General features: G+C 50.6%; 1 protein-coding gene across 4 annotated transcripts in view; it reads right to left on the reverse strand.

Moving 5' to 3' along the window:
• Nucleotides 1–13,625, reverse strand: part of CTXN1 (cortexin 1) — a 46,468-nt gene that overhangs the window by 23,125 nt on the left and 9,718 nt on the right. The window contains exon 1 of one of the 4 annotated variants that reach the window (XM_086767537.1): nucleotides 7,009–7,029. The exons of the other annotated variants lie outside the window; for them this stretch is intronic. The gene's annotated coding sequence lies outside the window, so the exon portion shown is untranslated. Of the gene's footprint in view, nucleotides 1–7,008; nucleotides 7,030–13,625 lie in introns of those variants that run through there. 4 annotated transcript variants of the gene reach the window in all.

A 13,625-nucleotide genomic window follows, 5' to 3' on the forward strand; every position in this document is an offset into this window, starting at 1 on the left:
GAGCACCTCAGCCTTCTCCATATCCCAGATAACCAGGTCACCCATTTCCTTCCAGAGAGGGCCTACATTCTCCTTGGACCTCCTTTTGTCCCCGACATACCTATAGAAGCCTCTCTTGTTGCTTTTGATGTCCCTGGCCAGATTCAATTCCGTCACGGCTTTAGCCTGCCTCACCTGATCCCTGGCCACTCGTACAGCGTCTCTGTAATCCTCCCAGGTAACCTGTCCCCGCTTCCACCCTCTATAAGCTTCTTTCTTTACTTTCATTTGGTCCAGGAGCTCCTTGCTCATCCACGCAGGCCTCCCGGCCTTTTTGCCTGGCTTGTTCTTCATGGGGAGGCAGTGCTGCTGAGCTTGGAGGAGGTGCTCCTTGAATATCAACCAGCTCTCCTGGGCCCCTCTTCTCTCCAGGGCCACTTCCCACGGCACTTTGCCCATCAGATCCCTGAAGAGGCCAAAGTCTGCCCTCCTGAAGTCCAGGGCAGAGAGCTTGCTGCATAGTTTCCTCGCTGTCCCGGGGATCTTGAACTCCACTGTGTCATGGTTGCCGCAGCCAAGGTTGTCCAAGGCTCGTGGTCTCAAACAGGGCTGGATGCAGGGAAAGCTGTGCAGGTCATCAGTGGGATGTGAAGTTTTAGGATAAGAGACCAGAAGAGCTCAGTTTAGTGAAAAAACAGCAGAGAGGTAATGACTGCTGTCTAAAAAACCTCACTAGAGAACAAGGAGCAGAGAGGGTGAAGTGCTGTTAAATCTAAAGGCCAAGGGTAGCTCAAGCACACTGTCCTAGGCTGGCAGGGAAATATTTCAGCTAGAATCAGGCTGTTCTCCTCATCCTGAGGACATCCTGACCTGAGCACAGGAACCCTAATCTCCTCACCATAAAAATATTTTTTCCGGTGTGCCAGCAGTGGTTACACACAGCCGCTTGTCTGGACACCGCTGGGTCTCTACAGGTACCTACAAGGCCTCAGAGATGCTGACAATGGCTGCTACCCAGAAGATCCTGAAACAACCCAAAAGCCCCATCTCAACCACCTGTAGCAGACAGGAGGTTTGGATGTTTCTACACTGAGCTGCTTCCCCATTATCCAGCTTCAATGTCCGAGAGCAGCCTGCACTCCGAACCTTTGTCAGCAAAGCTAAGGCACTCAGGAGCATAAAACAGATGCTGACATCTTAGCTGACAATGCTGTAGCAGTGGAACTGAAAATGTGGATGGTCAGAGAGGAAAAGAAACATCCCTAGTTTTGTCTCAGTGCTGGATACACAAAGCACCTGCAAGATCTCCTTGTCTAGAAGAAGCTGCATCTCTCCTGAGGGTCTGCTGGTACTACAGCAGGATGGCTGCGTCCCTACTGGGACCATACAGAAGGGCGATAAGCATCCCACTCCCTGGTCTGTTGGGTGAATTTCCCCTGTGCGTGCTCCATATGTGCGGCAGAGCGGCTTGGAGAAAAGCCAGCACGCAGAAAGTGAGAAGCAGATGTAATCTCAGCAGAACAGGAACCAGGGGACACAATTAGAATGAGTGACTTGATAATTAAAACACCCTAATGAGTGTGCTGGCAGGGAAGGTCTCTGCCACTACACTGCAGGTGAGGAAGTGATGCAGTGTCCTATCCTCGGGGCCCACGCTTGGCACAAGGAGAGCCAAAAATCCATTTCCTGAGCTCCCAGGAGCTCTCTAGAGGGATGCTCACCTCAGATCTTCCCCACCAGCCCCAAAATACAGATTTGCAGTGCAGGAATCAGTCTTTCCAGCTGCGACCCCAAGCATCCTACAGCAGTGACAGCTTTTTGGAGGAGAGGGGGAGATGGCTGCATCTCAAGGGAGCACCTTGGACATGAGAACAAGAGGGATGTGCAATCAAGGCAACTCGAGGAGATTAGCTTCCCCACAATGCCAGTAAAAGTGTTCCCATGGATCGCCCTCTCTAAATAGGGGAGAACAAGGGGAAGGTGGAACCAGATCCAGAGATCAGAGGGGATCCAAAGGCAGGAGCAGAACTAGTGTCTGCTCAGCCCACAGCCGAGCTTGGCAAGGGAAAAAGAAACCCACGGAAAGAGGAAGAAATGCAAAGCCAGGGTTCTCCAAAAGCCCAGAATCACTCCCATGCTGGTTCCTGTTTTTCAGGTCCTTTAGAGAAGAAGGGCTTGCCGGTTCTCACCATTTCCGCATACCTCTTGTGATGACAGAAGTCTCACACCAAGCCTCTGGTGTCACAGAGTTTTGTTTTGTTTTCTAAAAAAGCAGCACTAGCTGTCAGCTCAGCTAGAAATACGAAACAAAGCTTAAATAGACCACAAATAAGGACTCAGTAGATTGTTTTCCATATATACTTACTTCCTGGAGAATGTCATGAAGCTGAATTGCTTAACCTGCCCTAAAGTAATTTCTTTTCATAGCAGATATTTAAGAATTGCTTTATTATTTGAAAACTGCCTGCGCTGTTGGTAACTGAATAATAACCTTAAAACATGCACCTGTGCTTTGCCTGAGCTTCTTTAACTTCATCTTTCAGCCACAGGGCTTAGGTGCAGCTTTGCTAGGTGGTTCTCCAGCCAAAACTTAGTACCCTGTGATGGAGACACCTCTGATAACACAAAGTTTCACTGTAAAGCCTCCATTTCCCATCTTCACTCATCATTCACTTTCTTCACTGACTTTACTCCAACTTACTAACATCTTTCTGATCAGCCCCGGTGACTAAGGGCAGTAAAGTCACAGCCCCGCTATGGCTCAAGACTGCCATTCTCCAGCCAAGGATCTCATCAGAGTGTCCATCACAGACACACACTGAAGTCCAGATCCCATTCAGTATTCACCCTGCTTCCCCAAACCTCTTATTTTTAAGAAAGCACACATCGCTGGCTGGGTTGTCATAGTTCAGCCCTGATCGGGACCAGACCACGCAGTCTCTCTCTCACTCCCCCCACCCTCCGAGAGAATAGGGAGAGATGATACAAGAAAAATGGCTCGAGGTTTGAGATAAGGACAGGGAGAGATCCTTAAAGTTACTGTTAAGGCAAAACAGACTCGACTTGGGCAAAAATACTCATTTATTTCTAAAACTAGCAGGAAAATGAGACAGGGAACGAGATAACCTCCCCCACCCCTCCCTCTTCCTGGGCTTAACATTATCTCTACCTCCTTGCCTCTGCCCCCAGCAGCACAGGGGGCAAGAGGGAATGGGGGTCTCAGTCAGTTCATCACGCGTTGTTTTATGCTGCTGCTTCATCACTGGGGGAAGAACTCCTCGCATTCCTCCTCTGCTCCAGCGTGGGGTTCCTCCCACGGGCCACAGTCCTTCGTGAAACTGCTCCGGCGTGGGTCATCTCTTCCACGGGGTGCAGCCCCTCCAGAACGGCTGCCCCAGCGGGGCCTCCACGGGCCACAGCCTCCTTCAGGCCTCCACCTGCCCCGGAGTGGGGTCCTCCCCGGGCTGCAGGGGGATCTCTGCTCTTCCATGGATGTCTACGGGCTGCAGGGGGACAACCTGCTCCACCATGGCCATCACCACGGGCTGCAGGGGAACCTCAGCCAGGAGCTGCATTACTGCTCCCCCTCCTTCTGCACTGCCCTTGGCGTCTGCAGCCGTTCCTCTCAATAAATTCTTCACACCAGGCTGGCAGATGCCTCTCAGGATCTTTTTTACATCTCGTTCACTTCTCATCTCTCCACTTCTCTCAGCCAGGCTGGGCTGAGTCGGGCTCAGTCACCGCCCAGCGGGAGGCCAGAGGGTAAGGGGTGCAAGGCCCACAAGAATCGCACCTCCCCCTCTCTGCCCCTGCTCAGCTGCTTCACATCTTCTCTTTTTTTTTTTTTTCTCCCCTGTTTTCCCCTTCTTAAATATGTTATCGCAGAGGTGTTATCAGGGAACATTCTGTCACCAATTGGCTCCACCTTGGCCAGCAGCAGGTCCGCCCTAGGCCCGGCCAAGTCCACTGGACACAGGGGAAACAACTCCCAGCAGTTTCCTACAGAAGCTGCCACCACAGCCCCACCTCACTAAATAAAACCAGAACACTGGGTGCACCTGCTGAATGAGCAATCCAACTCCCTATATCACTGAACTGCCATCTTAATTACACACATACAGCTCTCAGTCTTTACAGCCACCAGATATTTCTTTTTCAGAGGTCACATTTTAGTTTTCTTACAGGCCATTGATCACCGAGGAGAATGCAGAACCCAGCTGAGTCTTTTGTGCTGGTCCACCTGTGGTCGTTACCTCTGAGACCTATTTCTCACCCTGTTTCAATACATTGCACAAGTGTCCAGCCCAGAGCAACCACCCATCCTCTGCTTTTGGTGTCCTTCCAGAAGAGCATCAACCCAACCCAATGAAGTCCATCGGTTGTCTTTTCAGTTAGGGCGTGTTCAGAGGCATCTTCAAAGTCCTAATCCAGCTCAAAGACCCTAAATCTCACTGGATCCGACACAGGTTCTTACAGCAGCCAGGCAATACCACATGGGATACCTGTGGTATGATACCATCACCAACTGGGCTAAATCTCAGTGAAATGCAGATATGGAAGGTTCATCTTTGGCCATATCCCATTGTGTCCTGGAAATCAAACTGAGGAGATGTGGGCTGAACAGTAGACAGTGGGGTGGGTGAAAAATTGCATGGACTGTTGAACTCAGAGGTTAATTGTTTAAGTGGAACAGCCAGTTGATTAGAAGTGATGTTTTTCACAGGGCAATACTGGTACAGATATAACCTCAAAACCTCAGAAAGCTGAAGGAAAGAACTAACAGAAACCTCAGCAGATACAAAGTCCTGCCATCGAGCCAGAATAACACCGTACACTGGGATCGAATGGCTGGAAGGTAGATCTGCAGCGAATGACACAGAGGTCCTGGTGGACATGTTGGCCAGGAGTCAGCTCTATGCCCTTGAGGAGATGAAGGCCAACTGCTGTGTGATGTAGGGCAGGTGTCAGCTGAACCCATCGACCAAAACACAGATGAAGAGAAGAGCTCCACTGGAGAGTGAAATGAAGGAGCAGCAGAAAGGGCAGAGGGTGCCAGAGCTAAAGGACTGATTTCCAAGAATTCTGACAACCAGTTAAAGCCTCCAGAAATGCCACTGCTGTGGGACAACAAACAACAGCACACCTCGCTGTGCTTGGAACCAATTCTCCTACCCCTTCCAGGAGTCACAGTCACTTCTGTGCTGGGCAGAGTCCAAGAGGGTGGAAAGGAAACTGTCTTTTGCAAAAATTGTTTGCACGCAGTAGTTAAAAGACAGGCATCACCTCAGATTTCTGATTATCACTTAACAGAAGGAAAAGACCCAGCCTAACAGAAACTGGTGATTATTTGATTCCCTCACTAAATTGGAGCCCTAGCCAGCTCAGAGCCATTTCCAGGCCCCTCTTTGTGCTGCAGATACCTGTATTCTCTGCTCTAAACACCTCTGAACCTGGGAGGAGTTGTAAAGACGGGACAGGAATACATCTGGGGACAGGGCTGATGTCCTCAGATATCCCGGTGAAATCAGCCTGATAGGCTTTCTACATTTCCACATGTAGATTCCCAGAACGAAACATTCCCATTGTTAAGAGGAACAAAACTAGTCCTCACTTCAGCATTAAACATTGTACAAATTAACATAATGTTGTCTAAATTAACATTTGAAACCAAATGTTTTCACTGAGAAAAGAAAACAGCTTTTTTTTTCCTCAAAGTTAACATTTTCTCAAGGAAAATATTGACCAAAACATCAGGATGCTGATGAAAATATTGTCAGGAAATTTTCATCCATAGAGTTCTAAGGAAATGCAAGCCCTCTTCCAGCACTAACACCAATTCACTGTGTCCTGGAGACTCTAGGTCAGGACTGGGTCCACCAAAGATGGGGAGGATGCCCTGTAGGTATGGCCGACCCCTGAGCGGGTCAGCCTTACAGCACCCCAAGTTAGGAAGAGATGAACTTTCCCTTTTTTCTCAAAGGTAGCAGATGCGGCTCATAGCAACCGTGTCTGCACATAGGTATATGGAAGACCTCAGAAACGGGTCATGGAGACTTCATCTTGCAGGGACTCAGCCTTGCTTTGGCCTTGTGCATACAGCCTGTTGCCCTCCCAGTATCAAAAGCTACGAGTGAATCATTTGAAGATGGGTAATGAACTGACACTGAGTAAGCATTCATGATTGGGAGCATGTGACTCATTACAAATATTTAATGATGAGTTCATCAAAGCAAGACCTTACCACATCCCTCAAGTTCCCTTCAGAAGAGCTGAGAACCAATTTTTATTTCTTGGGGATTGCATACCAACAGAGACACAGTCTCTTATCCCAATACCCAAATTCACCCCCAACGGCACCTGCATGCTCCAAACCACCCCCCCAGCACACCCAGAGCACTCACTGCGTACATCACACATGCACACAGCCTCCAGATGCATGCAGGCATGCAACACGTATGCAGTACATACCCCACCTCAACATATTTTACACTGAGGGTGGTGGAGCACTGGCCCAGGTTTCCCAGAGAGGCAGTGGATGCCCCATCCCTGGAAACGTTCAAGGCCAGGCTGGATGAGGCTCTGAGCAACCTGATCTGGTTGGAGATGTCCCTGCTCCTGGCAGGGGGATTGGACTGGATGACCTGTGAAGGTCTCTTCCAACCCAAATCATTCTATGATTCTATATACACATACGTCCGCTCCCTGCCACACAGCCCGATGAGTACATGTGTGCTCTGGTATGCCTACGCAGACTTTTGCTCCTTGGACAGCTCAGACCAAGGCACCACTGATCTGCATGCAAATCCCTCATCTGATCCAGTAGCCCAGGGTTTTTTTTTTTCTTTCTGAGAGTCTTCCATAAGACTGGGCTCTGCAGTCCCTGGGTCTTATATCCAGTTCATCCTCCTAATGCCTCTGCCCAATGTAGAGCACCCCAGCACATCTCAGTGCCTTGTCCAGGGCCTTCCCCAACAAGCTCAGGTCTCTGGGATTAGAAAATGCCTTTTTAGCCTATTTGTCACTCCCAACCTGAAGACAACTTGGACACTTGGGACCACTTTCTCTCCAGGACCTTCATGCATGCATTACACACCATCCAAGGCCATATGTGGTGAGAGAGCTGGTAAGCACTGCTGCAGCAAGGGCTGGTGGCCAGGGGACATTCTGCAGGGAAATGAAGGAGGAAGATGGGGAACAAAGCTAGGCCTTCTCCACAGGCAGCCTGTGCTGCTTTTTCTTTTTATTTAATTTGCATTTTTCATCCTGTTTTTAATAGTCATTAAAAAAAAGATGTGGCACATGCCTTCCATCAGCACAAATACAGGGATAAGTTTACCAGATAACTGCCTAAAAAAGAGCATCAGTGTTTATGCTGTGAAAACAATACACAGAAATGCTGACTAATTCTTGTAAGATGATAAGTAACTGCATTATTTTTCATTAGCAATTAAATGACTTGGTAATTTCTTGCATTTAAATAGTAATACAAGTACAAACAATGCTGAGCAAAACAGGTCTTTAGCATTTAATTACCAGGCTCTCCTATGAATTATTTAGCAAATGGGCAAATATGCTACTCCAAAGGAACCCATTGCTGCAATTAAGTGATTTTTAATTATTTCTTTGTCTGGGTTGCTGTTCTGCCTACCACCCTTCACGTGCAACAGCATGCATAATGGTGCCTGGGTATTTTTGTGGGTGACAGAGCTGAATTCCCCAGAAGAATCCAGGCTGGCTGTAAACATGAAAGAGATAGATTGCCCACCCCAGCCCACCCAGCTGCCTTGCCATCCTGCAGCACTGTGGGTCTGGCATCAACAAAATCACAACAAGCTACCCTAGGGCTATCTGTAGGAAGTTTTTTAAACAAGGAATGTCCTGGACTCGTGAAAGCATGAGGCCTTCCAAAAACCACCTACCCCCAGCACTGAAGTCCAAGGATGCTCAGAACAGTCACTTGCTTTGTTAAAACGCAGCTGAAGGGGACTCTCCCAGAACAAATTGCCAATCTGCATCTCATTCATATCTAACCTAAATCTCATTAGCTCCAAATTAAACTGATCATCTTCTCCCAGCAGACAAAGAACAATTGATCACTTTATAAGGTACTGGGAAGAGTTCACTCCCTTTCTTTGCTAATCAGATTCAGCTTGTTCTACCAGCCCTCCTGGTCCTTCTTAACTCTCTCAAGTCCTGCAGCTTTTTCTGGTGAGGTGGGAGCAATGTTGAGGGCACACAGGGCAGATGGCAGAGGTGTGCACCTCAGGCAGGGAACCAGGCCACCCAGGAAAAAACTGCCAAGGCTGCCTGATCCCACCCTTCTACATTGCTTCCCAGTTTCAAAGCATATTTCTAAGCTCTGGTGGAACGTGTGACAACCCAGGAAGAAGATAACAATTGCAAGAGGAGCATCCCATCCCAAACCGCGCTGAGTCTGCTTGGTGGGAGGACAGCTGGCTCTGCTTTGCCTGGGATGCAGGCAGACAGGGCTGCACTGCACTGCCCTATGCGGAAGAGACATTTCCAGTCAGAGGGGAAGAGCTGGAGCCGGGCAGAGTCTGCACTTGGGCTGAAACAGGATTATTTCTTGAGAAGCCTCCTGCTCAGAGAGTAGTGTCACCACCGAATGCCCGGCGCTGGCCAGGCAGTGTGTTCAACTGCAGCTCCGGTTTCAGAGAGAAACAGTTAACATGAAGGGAGGCAGCCTTAAACTAGTGCATTGTCCCTCTTCAGCCCTTTGCATCAGCACATGGTTCCAGATCAAACACCTCCTGAATGACTGGAATTATTCAAGCCATTTTGGCAAGGTAGCTCAAGCTTTGCCCGAATCTGCTCTGAGTATCCGTTCCAGCAATGGCAGCATGTGAAACCATCCCCTTTCGCTGCTCTGGGCTTCCCATCTGCCAGCAGGCAAGAGCACGCAGGAGAGGCAACAAGGAATGGCACGGGATGCTTTTCTTAGCAAGGACAGTGCCTTCTCGCCCCTTAGCTCAGCCTGGCCTGAGGTAAAAGCAAAAACTTTTGCCAGTCATACCCCTGCCCATTGAAGATAGTGGTCAGACCCTTTCTTTGTCCTCAGTTCACCAACCAAAATCTCTTCTGTCCTGGTGGACGAGAAGCTCAACATGACCTGACAATGCACGCTTGCAGCCCAGAAAGCCAACTGCATCCTGGGCTGCATCAAAAGAAGCCTGGCCAGCAGGTCGAGGGAGGGCATTCTGCCCCTCTGCTCTGCTCTGGTGAGATCCACTTGTTGTGGGCAGGCAGGAGAAGGAGGAAGGAACATGCCCTGGTGAGGGCTGTTCAGCATCTGTCCTTGTGCTAAGGACCACAGTCCAGCCCTGCTGCTGGCTCACAGGTCTGTTCAGACCTCTCCACTGGGGAGGACCATCTCATCTATTCCAACAGCAACCGTGATGGCTTCAGTCCAGCTCCAAGTGACTCCTGCTGAACTCAGAAGGTAGCGAGAAGAAAATAGCAGCCAGGAAAGGGCAGATCTGGAGGGGGCACAGCAGACGAACTGCATAGCCAGGGCCCTACATGAAACAGCCTGTTAAGAGCTTCCTGTGCCATGGGACTGACAAGTGCTCTCCAACTCGGCACCCTTACACAATAATAAATCCGAAAGGAGAATGAAGTTTTCAGATGCCAACATGGGCTAATTGCTTTCATTAAGGAATATCACAGGAAAAAGAGCAAACACTGCCTTTGGCAGTTGAATGCTCTGGGATTTATCCCCTCCACGCATACAGTTCAGAGGCAAATGGAAGCAGCAGAGGGAGAGGAGAAAAGTGAAGGCAAAACCTTGCTGTAATTGGTCTACTTCCATAAAGCATCACAGCTGGTAACACATCTGCAAAGTTTGGGTGTGAGGGCAGCCCAGGCAAACTGCAGTCCCCTGGGAGAGTTGTAACTTGGAGGACATCCTTCTAAATTTTTGCAGGCAGGTGCACGATATTGCAGGACCAAGCAGAAGACCTGAGGCCTTGAGACAACCAACAGCAGCAATCCCAGAACAGAGCTCCTCCACAGCATCAAAACATGTCCTCTCAGCTGAGATGAGCTGATAAAAATGCAGATCGATTCCAGGGCCAGGTCTGTGTAAATCGATGCTGTTCCCGTGACTGGAGCAGATTGCTGCTAACTCAAAGTAATGTTATCTACCATCAGCAGCAAGAGACACAAAGCTGCAGGAAGCCAGGGTATCCCATTTCTGCTTTCCCTTAGGGAAGGTGCTAATCCAATCTCACTTCTTGAGTCTGAAGCACTCCCCTAGCCCAACCTACAAGCACTCCCCTAGCCCAACCTACATCTCCACAAGCAGCAAACAGTTCCATGCAAAGAAACTGTGAGCTACTGTGTGGATCAAGGTGGCTGCCCTGGGATTACTGGGCCTCCGGAGTCTAACCAGATCCACAGCCTGCTCTAGGGATGTGCCAGGGGGTGGGCACAGCTGATATGGAGCACAAGGCACCAGCTACAAGGCATAAAGAATGAGGGCAACCATGGAGCTGCAACAGACAGCACTGCCCCGGAGCACAGCAAGGGCTCCAGCCGATCCCTCTCCACCATCACCATCTCTGTACCCTAGGTCATAGCCAAAGCTGCCTACGGCCTCTCCAGTGTGTGACACCCTGGCCAAGGATGCATTTTCGTGCTGGAGTGGCAGGACGAGTGACATGAACAGGACAGCCAGGCTAAACCCTCCTGCCTCACTTGCTGGCTTTTAGGGCTAATGGAGGCCCAGGACCTTGCTTTTGTAAACCCCTGACCAGAGCCAGCTCAGATACCCACCGAGCAGCAGGCAAGGCTCTCCTACCCCTGCTGTAAACTGATTCAGCAGTTCAAAAGATAACACAGACCTTTGATGCTGCCTGCTATATCCATCTGCTCTTGGCAGATATTTTGGTGCTAATGAACCCTGGGGATCTTCTAGAGGCACCAAAAGATCACCGTCAGGCCGGGGAGAGTTTGCTAGCTCCTACAGATTCAGCTGTCCCATTACCATTGCCAAAGGCAGCCTTACAACCAAGTCACTCCCCTCTGCCCCAGACCTAGTCAGAGCCCTGTCAAAATACGTTAATGTGCAGGGATTTGGCACACAAGGTCCTGCCCTGTTCCCAAGCCCACCGCTCACAGAACTGGCATCAGCGCCCGCCAGAGCCCCCCTGCCTCCCTCAAGGTCAGTGCTGCCGAGAGAGACCAGTCAAGCAGGCTCACACTGAAGCCAAGCAGACACACAGGCTCTTCACTGCAAAACCCAGGATTTCTGAACACACCGAGCCCTTCCCTGGGTTGGTACATAGAAGTATTGACAGCAGGAGTATCTCACCACGAGCAGGCAACAGCTCTGCATCCCCAGCAGCATGGCCAGCAGGTCAAGGGAGGGGATTCTGCCCCTCTGCTCTGCTCTGGTGAGACCCCACCTGCAGCGCTGCGTCCAGCTCTGGAGACCCCAACATCAGAAGGACGTGGAGCTGCTGGAGAGGGTCCAGAGGAGGGCCACGAAGATGATAAGAGGGCTGGAGCACCTCTCCTGTGAGGCCAGGCTGAGAGAGCTGGGGCTGTTCAGCCTGGAGAAGAGGAGGCTCCGGGGAGACCTGAGAGCGGCTCCCAGTGCCCAAAGGGGGCTGCAGGAAAGGTGGGGAGAGACTCTTCAGCAGGGCCTGGTGGGATAGGATGATGGGTTTTAAAATAGAAGGAAGCAGATTCAGACTTGATAGAAGAAAAAAAAATTACACAGAGCCACCACAGAGGGTGGTGGAACACTGGCCCAGGTTGCCCAGAGATGTGGTGGATGCCCCATCCCTGGAAACGTTCAAGGCCAGGTTGGATGAGGCTCTGAGCAACCTGATCTGGTTGGAGATGTCCCTGCTCCGAGCAGGGGAGTTGGACTGGATGGGCTTTACAGGTCTCTTCCCACATAAACCATTCTGTGATTCTATCCCACGGCTGCTCTCACAGCCAGACTCTGCAGCTCTGCACGTCAGCATGAAAAATCAGGGGGAAACAAGACTACACTGCCGTCCTCTCAGGAGTAGGGACATGGCTTGGGGAGCCAGAGCAGCAGTATTACCCTGGCAGCTCAGCACAGGGATCACTGAAGCCCTCTCTCACCTGGGTCACAAGGCAGGGACCCCCATGTCAGGCTGCCAGCCAGACCCCCAGCAGATACAGGCTGATGTGGGGAAGAGGAAGTGTTTCAGCAGTGGGCTGGAAGGATTTGGGGTCTCTCTGTTGCATGAGGCTTTAGTTCTGGGGGTGTTCCTTCCCTCCCACTGCTTCCCAGGTTCAGACACACAGGTTTGACCATTCAGGAATATGGGACTGATTCCAGGAGCCGGGGCTCGCTGGAATCACATTGGGCCCCCTGCCATGGAGCCAGCACATCTTGCAGAGCAGCCAAAGGTGCTTAGCTCCTGTCTGATGTTCCCTCCTCTGTAGGGTTCACCACCTGGAGCTCTTTCCCAAAGCTCCAATGCTCACCATCAGAGCTTTGCTGCAGGTTATGCTGCTTTTTATCTGAAGTCCTGTGACTGCTGCCATTTCCCACTGGAGAGAGGAAATTCAGGTTCAGTCCCATATTCCTGCCCACTTCCCCCTCCCCACATCCACCATGCCAGCCTTATTCCATATGCACAGAGCAGGAACAACATGCAGGGATGGGCAGGAGTGTCAAGACTGCCTGTCTGCAACTACAAACCATCAGTCTTGCTGGAGAATGGCCATGCTTAGTGCCCTGTGTCCATTTGTCATGGTTTAGCCCCACTCAGCAGCTAAAACACACAGAGTCGCTCACTCCTTCCCTCCCAGTGGGATGGGGAGGAGACTTGGAAAAGAAAAGAAGACGAAACCCACAGGTTGAGATAAAAACAGTTTAAGAGAAAAACAGAGTAAAAGAAAACAGAGATGGAAAACAAAACCAATAACAGAATACACTTAAGCACATCACTTACAGCACAATAGCTCACAGTGGATCCTGATGCCTGGCTCCCTCCCAAGTAGCAAAAAACTTGTCCCTCACCACCATCCCCACTCTATGCACTGAGCATGGTGTCACATGGGATGGAACAGCCCTTGGGCCAATTTGAGTAAACTGTCCCTGGCTAATTAGTAACTACCCCAGCTGTGTCCCCAGCCACAGGGGCCACCAGTCCCAGCTCCTCTCCCAGCTCAGGTGAAAATTAATTCTATCCTAGCCAGAACCAGGACACCATTCCACCCACCTGCTTTGGGCTGCAAATAATTCAGCTGCCACTGAGCCAGGCTCCAGCACAGCACCAGATATCTAAGCTCACAGGGCAGTGCTTGCACTGCCTGCACTCCCCTCGTGAATGGCACAAGGTCCCTTGTGCCAGGGCACTTTGTGCCATCTCAATGCCAAGCGCTTGTCATTGCTTCTTGATTTGCTGCCCTGCCATGTAACAGCTGAGAAACGCATCCCCACGCTCATTCCTGGAAGCAGGTCGAAGCGCCAGGAAGGGTGGCTGATCCGAGCTCTCCAGTGAGACCGCTTTCTCTGGAAAAGGGAATCACAACCCAGAGACACGTGGTCCCTACCCCAAACCCTGGCACCTCCAGAAGGACAAGAGCTCCCTTGGCTGATGGGGAAAAGGTTGTCTCCCTTGTGGCCAGCTAAGCTCTGC

Source organism: Chlamydotis macqueenii, chromosome 26 (genome assembly GCF_036417535.1).
Source record: "Chlamydotis macqueenii isolate bChlMac1 chromosome 26, bChlMac1.mat, whole genome shotgun sequence".
Taxonomy (NCBI): domain Eukaryota; kingdom Metazoa; phylum Chordata; class Aves; order Otidiformes; family Otididae; genus Chlamydotis; species Chlamydotis macqueenii.